Below are 16,562 nucleotides of genomic sequence, written 5' to 3' on the forward strand. Positions count from 1 at the left end.
AGAGTAGGAGAAATAGGCTGGTTAGTTGCAGGGCCTACTCTGCCTTACATCCTTCTGTTCAGGTCATTCCCTTTGGGGAACTGACCCACTTCCACAGTGATAGGACCTAGTCTGAATTGCCTCTTGTCTGCCTCTTCAATGTCTCCACCCATTCTTTCTATTTTGGTCTTAGAGGTATCCACCTCTGCTAACCTTATCTTGGCCAGGGTTACCCCTAGCTTACCCAGAGAGGTTACCCAGAGCTGGAGTAACCCCACCATGACCAATAGGGTCAGGGGGCCTAACTTGCTATTTGGCATGGGGTCAGACCACCATGCTAAGGATAGTGCAGCCATAAAGGCTAACACCCAGCAGAGGCCACTGACAGCTGTCAGTGCCCAGAACCACACCTTTAGCTCTTCACCTAAAAGGGAAGGGGCTAAGTTACAGGCTTCTTTGGGTTCAGGTTGCCTGTCTGCTGTATTAGAGTGGGGGGTTACCACATCTTGTAGTAAACACCCTTCTTCCACTCTTTCTTCTGTTAGCTGAGGAGCCACCCACTCAGGTTTAACAGTTGCCTGACTAGCCAGGACTTCTTGTGGGTCAGGTTGGACTTTATCAGGGCCATTTTTGGAGTTCTCCCCTACTGGAGCAAAATCTCCTTGGCTTGCTGTAACCTTGGCTAAAGGTTGTCCACCCTTCCTACTCTGTTTTCTTTTCTTCTTCTTCTGGGGCCTGCTTGCATTTACTGCAGAGGCAGGACTTCCAGAATCCTTGGGAGAGGACTGGCACTGGACCAGTTTCTCTCTTGGGCTCTGACTAACCTCTGGGTAGTCATTTCCAAGGAGACAATCAAGGGGGAGGTCTGTACTGACTACTACCCTTCTCCAGCTAAGAGTGCCACCCACTTCTATGGGCACTAAAGCCACAGGCCTCTTAGTGACCCTGTCTAGGCTAACTCTTACCCTGGCAGTCTCACCTGGGATGTACTGGTTTGAGAGCACCAGCCTGTCATGCACAATAGTGTGACTGGCACAAGTGTCTCTCAGGGCAGTGGTTGGGATTCCATTCACCAGTAGGTGGTGGAAGTGTCTACTTCCCTCTGGAATCTCCAACTCACCTGTTGGGCCCTGTTTCCAGTTGAAGGCTAGGAAGACCTCCTCATCTGAGGAGTCATCTCCCATGGCTACACTGGTTACCCCAGGAATTTTGTTCTGGGGTTTGTTTTTGGGACAAGAAGTGTCCTTGGTGTGGTGCCCAGACTGTTTACAGTTGTGGCACCAGGCCTTAGTGGCATCCCAGTTCTTACCCTGGTACCCACCTTTGTTTTGGGTTGTGTCTTGGGGCCCACCCACCTGTTCTGGTTTTTGGGGGCCTACAGAGGACTCTTTTTCTTTGTTTCTAGTGTCACCCACTTTTTCCTGGGGAGTTTTTGTAACCCCTTTCTTTTGGTCACCCCCAGTGGAAGTTTTGGTTACTCTAGTCTTGACCCAGTGGTCTGCCTTCTTTCCCAATTCTTGGGGAGAAATTGGACCTAGGTCTACCAGATACTGATGCAACTTTTCATTGAAGCAGTTACTTAGAATGTGTTCTTTCATAAACAAATTATAAAGCCCAACATAGTCACACACTTCATTTCCAGTTAACCAACCATCCAGTGTTTTTACTGAGTAGTCTACAAAATCAACCCAGGTCTGGCTCGAGGATTTTTGAGCCCCCCTGAATCTAATTCTATACTCCTCAGTGGAGAATCCAAAGCCCTCAATCAGGGTACCCTTCATGAGGTCATAAGATTCTGCATCTTTTCCAGAGAGTGTGAGGAGTCTATCCCTACACTTTCCAGTGAACATTTCCCAAAGGAGAGCACCCCAGTGAGATCTGTTTACTTTTCTGGTTACACAAGCCCTCTCAAAAGCTGTGAACCATTTGGTGATGTCATCACCATCTTCATATTTTGTTACAATCCCTTTGGGGATTTTTAGGATGTCAGGAGAATCTCTGACCCTATTTAAGTTGCTGCCACCATCGATGGGACCTAGGCCCATCTCTTTTCTTTCCCTTTCTATGGCTAGGAGCTGCTTTTCCAAAGCCAATCTTTTGGCCATCCTGGCTAACAGGAGGTCATCTTCACTGAGAGCATCCTCAGTGATTTCAGAAATGTGGGACCCTCCTGTGAGGGACTCACCATTTCTGACTAACACAGTTGGAGACAGGACTTGAGGGGTCCTGTTCTCCCTATTTAGGACTGGAGGAGGGAAATTGGCCTCCAAGTCACTAATTTCTTCCTCTGTGATGTCATCATCAGAGGGGTTGGCTTTTTCAAACTCTGCCAACAGCTCCTGGAGCTGAATTTTGGTAGGTCTGGAGCCAATGGTTATTTTTTTGATATTACAGAGAGACCTTAGCTCCCTCATCTTAAGATGGAGGTAAGGTGTGGTGTCGAGTTCCACCACATTCATCTCTGTATCAGACATTATTTTGCTAAAAGTTGGAAGACTTTTTAAAGAATCTAACACTGTTTCTAGAATCTAATTTCAAACTTTTAACAAATTTTTAAACTCTAAAAGAAAATGCTAAACAGGGACTTAACACACAAGGCCCTAGCAGGACTTTTAAGAATTTAGAAAAATTTCAAATTGCAAAAATGAATTTCTAATGACAATTTTGGAATTTGTCGTGTGATCAGGTATTGGCTGAGTAGTCCAGCAAATGCAAAGTCTTGTACCCCACCGCTGATCCACCAATGTAGGAAGTTGGCTCTGTATGTGCTATTTCAAAGTAAGGAATAGCATGCACAGAGTCCAAGGGTTCCCCTTAGAGGTAAAATAGTGGTAAAAAGAGATAATACTAATGCTCTATTTTGTGGTAGTGTGGTCGAGCAGTAGGCTTATCCAAGGAGTAGTGTTAAGCATTTGTTGTACATACACATAGACAATAAATGAGGTACACACACTCAGAGACAAATCCAGCCAATAGGTTTTTATATAGAAAAATATATTTTCTTAGTTTATTTTAAGAACCACAGGTTCAAATTCTACATGTAATATCTCATTCGAAAGGTATTGCAGGTAAGTACTTTAGGAACTTCAAATCATCAAAATTGCATGTATACTTTTCAAGTTATTCACAAATAGCTGTTTTAAAAGTGGACACTTAGTGCAATTTTCACAGTTCCTAGGGGAGGTAAGTATTTGTTAGGTTAACCAGGTAAGTAAGACACTTACAGGGCTTAGTTCTTGGTCCAAGGTAGCCCACCGTTGGGGGTTCAGAGCAACCCCAAAGTCACCACACCAGCAGCTCAGGGCCGGTCAGGTGCAGAGTTCAAAGTGGTGCCCAAAACACATAGGCTAGAATGGAGAGAAGGGGGTGCCCCGGTTCCGGTCTGCTTGCAGGTAAGTACCCGCGTCTTCGGAGGGCAGACCAGGGGGGTTTTGTAGGGCACCGGGGGGGACACAAGTCCACACAGAAATTTCACCCTCAGCAGCGCGGGGGCGGCCGGGTGCAGTGTAGGAACAGGCGTCGGGTTCGCAATGTTAGTCTATGAGAGATCTCGGGATCTCTTCAGCGCTGCAGGCAGGCAAGGGGGGGATTCCTCGGGGAAACCTCCACTTGGGCAAGGGAGAGGGACTCCTGGGGGTCACTTCTCCAGTGAAAGTCCGGTCCTTCAGGTCCTGGGGGCTGCGGGTGCAGGGTCTCTCCCAGGCGTCGGGACTTTAGGTTCAAAGAGTCGCGGTCAGGGGAAGCCTCGGGATTCCCTCTGCAGGCGGCGCTGTGGGGGGTCAGGGGGGACAGGTTTTGGTACTCACAGTATCAGAGTAGTCCTGGGGTCCCTCCTGAGGTGTTGGATCGCCACCAGCCGAGTCGGGGTCGCCGGGTGCAGTGTTGCAAGTCTCACGCTTCTTGCGGGGAGCTTGCAGGGTTCTTTAAAGCTGCTGGAAACAAAGTTGCAGCTTTTCTTGGAGCAGGTCCGCTGTCCTCGGGAGTTTCTTGTCTTTTCGAAGCAGGGGCAGTCCTCAGAGGATGTCGAGGTCGCTGGTCCCTTTGGAAGGCGTCGCTGGAGCAGGATCTTTGGAAGGCAGGAGACAGGCCGGTGAGTTTCTGGAGCCAAGGCAGTTATCGTCTTCTGGTCTTCCGCTGCAGGGGTTTTCAGCTGGGCAGTCCTTCTTCTTGTAGTTGCAGGAATCTAATTTTCTAGGGTTCAGGGTAGCCCTTAAATACTAAATTTAAGGGCGTGTTTAGGTCTGGGGGGTTAGTAGCCAATGGCTACTAGCCCTGAGGGTGGGTAAACCCTCTTTGTGCCTCCTCCCAAGGGGAGGGGGTCACAATCCTAACCCTATTGGGGGAATCCTCCATCTGCAAGATGGAGGATTTCTAAAAGTTAGAGTCACTTCAGCTCAGGACACCTTAGGGGCTGTCCTGACTGGCCAGTGACTCCTCCTTGTTGCTTTCTTTGTTCCCTCCAGCCTTGCCGCCAAAAGTGGGGGCCGTGGCCGGAGGGGGCGGGCAACTCCACTAAGCTGGAGTGCCCTGCTGGGCTGTGACAAAGGGGTGAGCCTTTGAGGCTCACCGCCAGGTGTCACAGCTCCTGCCTGGGGGAGGTGTTAGCATCTCCACCCAGTGCAGGCTTTGTTACTGGCCTCAGAGTGACAAAGGCACTCTCCCCATGGGGCCAGCAACATGTCTCTAGTGTGGCAGGCTGCTGGAACCAGTCAGCCTACACAGCTAGTTGGTTAAGTTTCAGGGGGCACCTCTAAGGTGCCCTCTGTGGTGTATTTTACAATAAAATGTACACTGGCATCAGTGTGCATTTATTGTGCTGAGAAGTTTGATACCAAACTTCCCAGTTTTCAGTGTAGCCATTATGGTGCTGTGGAGTTCGTGTTTGACAGACTCCCAGACCATATACTCTTATGGCTACCCTGCACTTACAATGTCTAAGGTTTTGTTTAGACACTGTAGGGGTACCATGCTCATGCACTGGTACCCTCACCTATGGTATAGTGCACCCTGCCTTAGGGCTGTAAGGCCTGCTAGAGGGGTGTCTTACCTATACTGCATAGGCAGTGAGAGGCTGGCATGGCACCCTGAGGGGAGTGCCATGTCGACTTACTCATTTTGTTCTCACTAGCACACAGGCTTGTAAGCAGTGTGTCTGTGCTGAGTGAGGGGTCTCTAGGGTGGCATAAGACATGCTGCAGCCCTTAGAGACCTTCCTTGGCATCAGGGCCCTTGGTACTAGAAGTACCAGTTACAAGGGACTTATCTGAATGCCAGGGTGTGCCAATTGTGGATACAATGGTACATTTTAGGTGAAGGAACACTGGTGCTGGGGCCTGGTTAGCAGGGTCCCAGCACACTTCTCAGTCAAGTCAGCATCAGTATCAGGCAAAAAGTGGGGGGTAACTGCAACAGGGAGCCATTTCTTTACATGTGGTCAAACTGAATTAGAGAAAGATTAGATTTGGTTAAAATGTTTGTTACTCACACTTGTTTGAGGGCGATGTTGGGCAGTACTGTAAACAGGTACAGTAGGATTTGTTTAAAGAGATGCCTGAAAAAAAATTGATGTGCAGCAATAAAAGTGCAATTTGTAAAGAATTATTATCTATTTAAAACTTTATTCAATTTATGAGTTACATAATAAATTGTAATTTAAATTGTTGACACTCATGGCACTCAAACGTTGTGGTTCATATCAGTGTTTTAGAATATCCGGTATACATGCTAAGGTGTGTAGGATTCTCAACTGTGCAGTAGGATGGAAGGATACTTATTTCCCTGTGTGCACAATTTTAATTATGAAGAGGGTGAGTTTAATTGACACGGATACAAAATTCAGAGGTGTGAGTTTTCTATGGCTAACAAATGATCAATTCACGAACTGCACCCATTACCATCCAAATAAGAGCAAGGGTGGGAATCAAATCCTGCTCAAATTTCTGGGCTCAATGGATAACCATTTTCGATGTTGTCATGAGGTTTGAGGCTATCCCTTTGGTTGCTGGTGTTGGGAACATACCAGACATGCAGAGGTTGTGAAAGTGAATATGTGCTGTATGAGACAAGAATACCCATTAAGTTTGCAAGGGAAAATTTATGTCCATATTTATGCAAGGTGTCAATGTGTTATTCGATTACTTTATTATTTCTTTTGAGGGAAAAGTTGCCAAATAATAGTGCTCATGTATCAATGTCTCGGCATCCAATTTTATTTCCTTTCTTATTCTTTAAATTGTTATTTGGTACTGTTGGTCCTTGTGAAATAAAGGTTTATTATTATATTTTGTGAATAGTGCCTCATTGACTTAGGCCCTCATTACGACCCTGGCGGTGGGTGATAAAGTGGCAGTAATACCGCCAACAGGCTGGCGATAAGTTCAGCCAAATTATGACCATGGTGGTAATAATTCCAATACACAGCCAATGTACCACTCCAACCGCCACGGCGGAAACAACAGCCACCACGGCGGTAGCCACCAACAGCTAGGTGGAAGACAAAGTACCACCCTCCATATTTTGACACTGCAAACTGCCACCTTTTCCAGGGCAGCACCAGTGGCAACAAAAGCCTGGCAAAAACAGAGCTCAGAATTGAAAGGACTCACCATTGGAGACACAGGGAAGAACTACGTCACCATGGAACCCGAACTGTATGTTTTCCCAATGATCTTCTACATTATGCTCCACCTGCAACACCAACGCCGATGAAGACGATGACAATAGTGATTACAGCCGCCTAGCACACAGGGGAGGGTGGGGGGAAATGAGAGTGACACACACAACACATCCCCTCCCCATACACACACACCATACACACAACCAGCTGCAAAAGAAAAACAATTTGTCCCCCGAAAAACAGCAGAATAATGCAAGGACAACAGGAACTGACTAAAGTGATTGTAACCAGATAAACATCAAAATGAATACGTTGATTTGGCAATGAAACAGATATGTACACATGTATACAAAGGGACACTGCCCAGTCCAAAGTTGAAAGGGCCCACATGGCCACAGGGCACAGTCTAAGGCCCAACTCGAATCCTGAGCACATCCCAATAGAACACTGCAGGGGCATCAGTTTGCAAATAGGAAGGAACCTCGGGGGCACCTCAGCCGGATGCGGGAACAAGCCCACTGGTTCTGGAGGGGGCAACATGCCCATTGCTTTGTCCTGGGAGGGCAAGCCCAGTCTCTCGAGTGGGTGTCTTTCCCACTGGTACTGGAGGGGGCAACGTGTCCTTTGCTTTGTTCTGGGGAGTGCAAGGCCATAGTCTTTTGAGTGGGTGACTTGCCCACTAGTTCTGGAGGGGGCAACATGCCCATTGCTTGGTCCTGGGGAGTGCAAGGCCACAGTCTCTCGAGTGGGTGTCTTTCCCACTTCTTCTGGAGGGGGCAACATGCCCATTGCTTTGTCCTGGGGTGTGCAAGACCACAGTCTCTCGAGTGGGTGACTTGCCCACTTGTTCTGGAGGGGGCAACATGCCCATTGCTTTGTCCTGGGGAGTGCAAGGCCACAGTCTATCGAGTGGGTGTCTTTCACTCTGCTTCTAGAGGGGGCAACATGCCCATTGCTTTGTCCTGGGAAGTGCAAGGCCACAGTCCCTCGAGTGGGTGTCTTTCCCTCTGGTTCTAGAGGGGGCAACAAGCCCATTGCTTTGTCCTGGAGAGTACAAGGCCACAGTCTCTCGAGTGGGTGACTTTCCAACTGTTTCTGGAGGGGGCAACATGCCCATTGCTTTGTCCTGAAAAGTGAAAGGCCACAGTCTCTTGAGTGGGTTTCTTTCCCACTGGTTCTGGAGGAGGCAGCCCACACAGTAGCCCCTGGAGGGTGGACTACATGGCGTCCACCGGCAGTGATAGCTGCATGGGGGTGGTGGTTGGAGGAGACTCCTGAGCATCCCCTGCACTCACTGATGGCTGCATTGTGGTGGTTGTTGGAGGAGGCTCCTGGGCAGCCCGTGCACTCACCGACAGCTGCATGGTGGTGGTGGTGGTTGGAGGAGGATCCGGGGCAGCCCCTGCACTCACTGATGGCTGCATAGTGGTGGTGGTTGGAGGAGGCTCCTGGACAGCCCCTGCACTCACTGATGGCTGCATTTTGGTGGTAGCTGAAGGAGGCTCCTGGGCAGCCCATGACTCACTGATGGTTTCACATCCACAGCTGGCGATGGGGGTCCGTGACAGCTGGAGGTGGTGGTGGTGGTTCCGCTGGCTTAGAGTGCCTCATCTCCTCCTGTTTACGGGTTGGGAATACCTTACCCTTCCTGGCAGGAGAGGATGGGCTCTTCCCGTCTCTGCCTGGTGGTGCAGGCTCCTTCCCCTTCCTCACAGCTGGTGCAGGCTCCTTCCCCTTCTGCACAGCTGGTGCAGGCTCCCTCCCCTTCCTCACAGCTGGTGCAGGCTCCTTCCTCATAGCTGGTGTAGGCTCCTTCCCCTTCCTCACAGCTGGTGCAGGACTCTTCCCTTTCATCTCTGGTGGTGCTGGCTCCTTCCCCTTTAGTGTAATAGGCCTGGTATCCTTACCACCACAAGTGGGAGGTGCAACTGTTTGGCTGAGGTGCTGGGCTGTGTCCGTGGTACCCTGCCCATGCATGCTGGACAGGGGGTAGGGGGAGGTAAGAGGTCAATTTGGGAAAGGAAAAGCTTTTTAGGGATGTTGGGGTGGGAGGAGGGAGGAGTAATGGGAGTGGAGGATGAGGGAGTGGTTGTTGGAGGTGTATGTCTGCTGGATTTGGGTGCAGGTGCATGGGCTGTTTGCTGATGTGAAGTGGATGGCTGTTGGGTGTCTGAGTGCTTGCATTTGTGTCCTTTAGGATAGGGGGAGAGACACAGTGGGAGAGGACACAGGGGACGCGTGCACGGATGTTGTGGAGGTGTCTCCCAGTGACGTGTAGGTTCTGCTTGGTGTGGTGATGCTGGTAGTGGATGTTGATGGAGTGCAGGCAGGTGTGAGTGTGGACATAACTGGGAGAGAGGTGGAGGAGGAGGGGGAGACAGTGGAGGCTGTGGATGTTGTTGTGTCTGCAACGGTATGGTGTTTGTGTAAGTGCCTGTGGGATGAAGTGCGGTGCTTGTGTTTGCCTGGGCCACTCTTGTGTGTTGCCTTGTGTGCATGCTCGTCTGTTTGTGTGCTTGGGATAGGTTGGGAATGAGGAGAATGGGACTGGGAAGTGGTAGTTGGAGGGGGGGCAGTAGAACCAGGGACAATGGCTGCCATCAGAGAGGAGGCCAGAGCCTGAATCGATATCTGTTGGGCCGCCAATCCACTGTGAATCTCACTCAGGGCAACAGGACTCACAGGGGCAGGGCCTGAGGTGCCTGGGGCGAAGGAGATGGCCACCTTCCTGGGTGAGCGGGCATGGGCAACTCGTTGAGGGGCTACTGGGAGGGCAGGGCTGGTACGAGGTGGTGGCTGTACCTGCAGCTGGGGTGGTCACAGATGTGTCTGCCACCACCAGGGAGCTCCCATCGGAGGAGGTATCAGAGTCCGTGTTGTCCCCTCCAGTCTCTACCGTGGTGCTCCCCTCGCCCTATGTCACATTTGTTCCCTCAGTGTCGGTGGACTCTGCCTCCAGGGTCCTGTGGGATGCAGCTCCCTCTGTCGCTGGTGCCTCTGCTCCTCCGCCAAATTATGCTAATGCACATAAGGACAGGATGACGAAACAAGAAAGGGGAAGAGAGAGACAAAGGATACACTGGGTCAATGACTGCAACAACACCATCGTTGGTGTACATGGCACCCTCACACACAGGGAACAGGCCTATGCAATATGTATTGCACTACCAGTAAAATGGCTAGTCACCATGGCATGAGAAGGAGCACACATCGCCAACTATATCACACCTGGGACCCACGCAGCCCTGCCAAGTGAATACTGACAAGCTAAGTCACCTGTATTTGCCATGGAACCATTACCCTTCAGAGGACCTATGCTGCTATGTTTGGCCTGGCCTTAGGGGCACCACTAACACACAACCACCACCAGGATACCACCCCACCAGCCATTGTAAATATACCCACTGTACTCACTCCCTTGTGGCTGCTGTGATTCTCTCAAGCGCCCATCCAGCTCAGGGTAGGCAACCACCAGTATGCGGACCATCAGGGGGGTCAGGTCCTGACCGGTACCCCTTCTTCGTTGGGAGGCCATCCCCAGCTGGGCCTCTGCGGTCTTACGTGCCCAGCGTCTCAGGTCCTCCCTCCATTTGCGACAGTGGGTGCTGTCATAGACCCCCAGGGTCAGCACATCCTTGGCGATGGCACGCCATAATCCCTTCTTTTGATGGGCGATGACCTGCAGACGTAATACATACAGGAGAACTCCATTAAACAAACAGTCCAGCCTGTCACATACACGGCCCACCATTCCCAATCCCATCACCATTGCACCTTACATAGGCCAGCTCACAACATGTGCACTGCCAAGAGAGAATCCCCCCACCTCCCACCCACCCTTGCACAATGCCTTCATACACATCTCCATGCATTCATGCCACATGCATTGTGCCCACAATGACTCGCCTGTTGGTCTAGAGGCCCATACAGCAGTCCAGACTGGGGTAGGACCCCATCCACCAGTCGCTCTAACTCCTGAAAAGTGAAGGCTGGGACCCTTTCCCCAGTCACAAGGGCCATGGTAGGTTTGAGACACAGATCACAGCAGCACATGCAGTGTAGGTCTTCTCCTGTGGAAGGTCAGGAAACAAGTGATGATTGAGATAGAAAACAGCAGTTACGTCCACGGCGGTGTATACCGTCACCGCCGGCGTACATCCCCATTGGCCACTGTACCCCATAAGGCCCAATATTATCCAATGAGGAATTGCACGACGGTTCAAGACCGCCACGGCGTACAATGTTGGCGGAATTACCTCACTTCCACCTGTCCGTACACACAGGACAGGCGGTCGCCATTTTGGGGGAGGGGGAACAGTCTTTCTGCATCACAGGATAAATAGGCACATACTTTTAAACTCCACTGTCCCAAAACATGATTGCACGATGTGGACTGCTGTTGTGGTATAGTTGTTCAAATTGTGACAGACTACTCACTCTTGTGTCCCTTAGATACCTACCGCTGCGGACAAATCGGAGATGGAGACATACCCCTGTGTACAGACCCCAGGTGGACTTAGCGACACTGGAGGACAGGCACATAATACTCACCTATAGAGTGGACAGGTCCACAATCACAAAGCTGTGTGCCCAGTTGGAGCCTGACCTGATAACGGCTAACCGTCATCCCACTGGGATCCCCCCTCTTGTACAGGTTCTATCAGTGCTCCATTTCCTGGCAACTGTTTTTTTCCAAGTGACAGTGGGCTTGGCAGCAGGAATGTCCCATCCAATGTTCTCAATCATGCTGGCAAGAGTCTTGTTCGCCCTGATAAAAACATGTGCAGCTACACTGTTTTCCCCCAGGTGGAAGATTTGGCCACTGTGAAGGCTGGATTTTATGCAATGGGACATATCCCCAATAATATTGGGGCGAATGACAGGACACATATTCCGTTTGTTCCCCCCCTCCAGAAGAATGAACAGGTGTACAGGAATCGTAAGAGTTTCCACTCCATGAATGTGCAGATGGTGTACCTGGTGGACCAGTACATCTCCCACGTCAATGTTAAATATTCAGGGTCGGTGCATGATGCGTTTGTCCTGAGGAATAGCAGCATCCCAAATGTGATGGTCCAATTACAGAGGCACAGGGTGTGGTTTATAGGTGAGCCTTCGTCCCCACACAGTGTATGTTGGTGTATGCCTATGCCGTTGGCCAAATAGGATAGTGTGTGGCTAAATGTTGTCCCTAAATACTTGCAGGCAGTTTTGGCTACCCAAACCTACAGTGGCTGCTGACCCCTGTGAGGAATAACAGGACAAGAGCTGAAGAACGTTATAATGAGGCACGTGGGCGAACAAGAAAGATAATTGAGAGGACCTTTGGCCTCCTGACAGTGGATCCCTGTGCTACTCACCCGAGAAGGTCTGCCAGATAGTCGTGGCATGCTGCATGTTGGAAAATGGGTTATTGGTTAGGGCAGGTAAGTACCTAAGGATTTTTTATTTGTTTTACTTAAAACTGTAATTTGATACTGAACACAAGTGCAGGATCCCACCACTGCGCACCAAAAATGTTAGAAAATGTGTTATTGTTAAGGACAGGTAAGTACCTACATTTAGCAATAGCCACTAACCTCCACTTAGGTTCAGTTAGGTCCCAGTAAATTAAACCTAGCTCAACCCTTGATAGCTTGGCAACGAGGACAAGGCTTAACTTAGGAGACAAACCGTAAAGCATTAAAATCTCACAAAACAGTAATCAAATAAAACACAGAAAACTATTCAAAAATTCAAAATCAATTTATAAAAATAGATTATATTTTTATCCTTAAAATGACACCAAAATGAATAAAATCGGATAAGGGGAACCGGAGATATGAATTTTTTAAAGAATTAATGCTTTCTAGTGCATAGAAGCAACTAGCGCTCAAAGGGTTAAAAAGGTCACACTGGAAAGAAACAAAGACCAGAGTTCAGGCCACCCATGAGGTAACACTGTCACACTTCCTTTCAGAAGTGTTTGATTCTGGAAAGTGGTCCACAGCACCAGCCAAGGGTTCAGAGGCTCTGGTGTGCCTCTTGGGGTCTGGGACTACAACTCCCACAATGCACCTCTTCAACTTATGGGGTTGCTCCAAACGTCTCCAAACTTCTGGATCTTCTTCCAGAGATCATTTTTGTGTCCTTGGAGTGTCCACAACTTGATCCAAGGTTCCAGAAGCTCTGGGTTGCTCCTTGGGAGTTGGGACTACGATTCCCAGAATGCATCTGGTCAGAATCCTCAAATGGCCACTGGACGCTGGTCAGCTGGGCTCTTCTTGCAGGACTTGATGTAGGGGACTCTGGGCAGCTCCTTTGTACCTGTAGCAAACAGGGAGTCCCTTCTTGAAGCAGTGGACGACAAGTAAAGTCCTTTTAGTGGCGAAGCCCAAGTATGCAGCTGGTGCAGTCCTCCAGAGTGCAGTGTCCAGGTGCAGGTCAGGGGTCCAGCAGGGCAGTCCTTCTTCTCCTGTTGCTCTTCCTTGTTGGAATCTGATAAGGATCTGAGGTGTGGGTGCAGGTCTGCCAGTTTTATCTTTGCTCTTGGGTGAAAAACAGGGGGGGCCCTGGTTCTCCAATCAGGGGCAGTGTCCTTCCCCCTGTGATGACCACTTCCTGGGAAGTTTGGCAAAAATCAATCCCAGTGAGCAACATTCCTCAAAAATCCATCATGGCTGAAAGTGATTTTTGGAGGTTACATCTGGCTGAGCTCTCCCACTGGTGTGGCTAAAAATCCTAAACACACCCCTCTCCTGCCCTATCCTAATCTAATCAAGGGGGCACCTAATTGTCTGGGTTTGCAGGATGTGAGGGTGTTGCTGGGTTGCTCCAAATGTCCTTTCCTGCCTTTGAAGACCAGTTTGGCAGCCCTCCCCCTTCCTGCTTCACCATCTGCAGAGGGGAGATCTCCTCCCCCAGGCACATCTCTTTGAGTCAAGCCAGGCCACTTCACATCTCATCAAGGCAACCCGGCCAGGCTGCCAGAGGCTGGCCAATCAGAGCACAGCAGCAAAAAACACTGCAGGGCTGAAGTTAGCAACTTTTCAGGTAAAGTTAAAACTCTTTACCTGAACAAGTTATATTAGATCCAACAACTGGAAGTTGTGTGATTTATTATAACAATTAATTTGATACCAAACTTCTGGTATCTGTTACTTGAGGGGACTTTTAAAATTAAAATAAAGTCTCCCCATTCTAGGCTATGGAGGCCATTCATTACAATGAGGGAAAAACAAATGTGGCTGTTTTACCTCACCAGGGATTATAAAACTATTTTTATAAGGTCCCTGCTTATAGTTACATGGCACTCAGTCCTAGGGGCACTTAGGGGTGACTTATATGTAAAAATAAGGTAGTTTAGGACTTTAGGACTACTTTTAATTCCAAAGTCGAATTTTTATGTAACTTTAATTTAAAAGCAGCCAGCAAGGCAGGCCTGCTTTTAAAATGAGATTGGGCACCTGGGCAGTGCACCTATGGGTGCAATACCTATGCTGGGGTCCCTAAACCTACATGCACTACAATATACTAGGGACTTATAGGTAGGCTGACTTAGACAATTATAATTAGCCTAATTTGCATACTGAGTTTACACAGAGCACAGGCCCTGGGACTGATTAGCAGTACCCAGGGCACCATCAGACTCAGGAAAACACCAGCAAAAAGTGGAAAATGGGGGCAAAACGTTAGGGGGCCTCTGCAATCAGCCCTATTCTCTCACAGTGCACAACCTGGACCGCAGATGTCATGTACCTTTTCTGCAGGAGGAGTAGAATGGAGATGCCCCTGTGGCAGCAGTAGACCCTGAGGACAGTGAGGATGAGGAGGCAGAGAATGAAGATGTGGACAACAGAACATTAATGATCAGTCAGTACTTCCAATGACACACAGGTGAGACAATGAAACTTCACATTTCTATGACTGTTGGTGTATTCTGTGTGGCATTGGCATGCTGGCATTACCCACTTGTTTCCTCTACTTACTGTCTCCTATGGATTGTCATTTTACAGATGTTAGTGATATGAAAACAATGTCCTGATGTGATCACAACAGCCAGCAACAGGTCATTCATTCTATGCTCTCACTACGTATAGTTCATTTGCTATGGATGTAGCTGTTTCAATGAATACAAATTTGCAATACATGAAATACTAGTAGTCAAAGTTTGTCCAAGGGTGTTTATTGTAGTACTAAGAAATTGAGGGGAAAGTGCAATGGAATGGGGTGATGATGGAGGAAAGTCCAGGGTATTGTTCCAGTCTGTTCGTAGCACAGGTGCAGTGGCCAAGGGGGACAGAGGAAGGGGAGCAATGGCAGTCAAGGTGGACAAGGTGACTGAGTGGGCACAAGAGGGGCAATCAGGAGAGTCTCATTTCCAGTCAGTGGTCTTGGCAAGTGTCTCTGGCTTCTGTCTGGGTCGCAGGGAACATTTGCAGGATGGTTCACCTTCTGCAGGGGGAGGGATGCTGGTGGCCTGTAGATTCTGTGGCGGGGCCTCCTGGCCACTAGCGGCAGTGGAGGGCTGTTCTGTTGACTGGATAGTGGTAGGGGCCCGCTGGTGTGCTGTTGCCTCCCTCATGATGTTGGCCATGTCTGCCAGCACACCTACTATGGAGATCAGGGTGTTGTTAATGTTCTGTAAGTCCACCCTGATCCCCTGATACTGTCCCTCCTGTAGCCGCCTGTTCTCCTGCACGTTGTCAAGGATCTGGCTCATCATGTCCTAGAAATGTTGGTAGGCTCCCAGGATCTCGGCAAGTGCCTCCTGGAGAGTTGGTTCCCGGGTCCTTTCCTCCCCCCGGCGCATAGCAGTCCTCTCAGTGTTCCTGTTGGCCTGTGCCTCTGTCCTCTGAACCGTGTGCCCACTGCCACTGACCATAGGTCCCTCATTGTCTTGTGGGCAAGGTGTGGACTGGGGTCCATGTCCAGGTGGGCACACTGCTGGGGACAGAGGTGTGGGTATGCTGGGTGGGTGCTGTGGTGTTGGTTCTGATGGGGGAGGCTCCATGGTGGTCAGTGAGTGAGCTTGGATGACCAACTGTCCAGTGGTCTCTGATGGGCCAGGTAGGTCCTCCAGATCCTGAAGTCCAGAGTTACTGTCATCACTGAGGGCCTCTTCTGTTGGGGGACTTTATAGTGGTGGCACCTCCTCTCCACTGACATTGGCTGGGGTACCTGTGGGGATGTAAATGGTGAATTATGCTTCAAGTGTATGATATTTGTACTTCCCTAGCTTCCCATCTATAGTTGGTGTTACCCTGCTATCTTTTGCTTGTGTATGGTGATATATTGTGTGATTGTTAGTCTTCCATGCTCTGCATGCTTTAGTGAGTGGTGTCCATGCAGGGCTGGGAGGGGTGTCCATGCATTGGTATAGCATGCAGGGCTTGGCATTGTGGTTAGTCATATGTGTAGGTGCAGTGTGTAGGATGGTGTGGAGTGATGGAAGTGAGGGTGAGGGGCTGTGATGGCATGCAGGTATGGGGGGTGATGATTAGTAAATGTTGACTTACCTGCGTCCAGTCCCCGGCTACTCCAGCGAGTCCCTGAGGATGCAGTATTGCCAGTACTTGCTCCTCCCATACTGTGAGCTATGGGGAGGAGGTAGGGGCCCACCGCCAGTCCTCTTTATGGCGAACTGGTGTCTTCCTGCAATGGAATGTACCTTCCCCCGTAGGTCATTCCACATCTTCCTGATGTTGTCCCTTGTTCCTGAGTGCTGTCCCACGGTGTTGACCCTGTCCTCGATTCTTCACCATAGCTCCATCTTCCTTGCTATCTGCTGTACCTGTGCTCCAAAGAGCTGTGGCTCTACCCTGACAATTTCCTCCACCATGACCCTTAATTCCTCCTCAGTGAAACGAGGGTGCCTTTGTGGTGCCATGGGTGTTGTGTGATGTGTGTTGGGTGATGTGGTGGGGTGTGTGATGTGGTGTGCTTGAGGAGTATATGGGTGTAAGTGGTGTGTGTGTCTAGTTGTCTC

Source organism: Pleurodeles waltl, chromosome 11 (assembly GCF_031143425.1).
Source record: "Pleurodeles waltl isolate 20211129_DDA chromosome 11, aPleWal1.hap1.20221129, whole genome shotgun sequence".
Taxonomy (NCBI): domain Eukaryota; kingdom Metazoa; phylum Chordata; class Amphibia; order Caudata; family Salamandridae; genus Pleurodeles; species Pleurodeles waltl.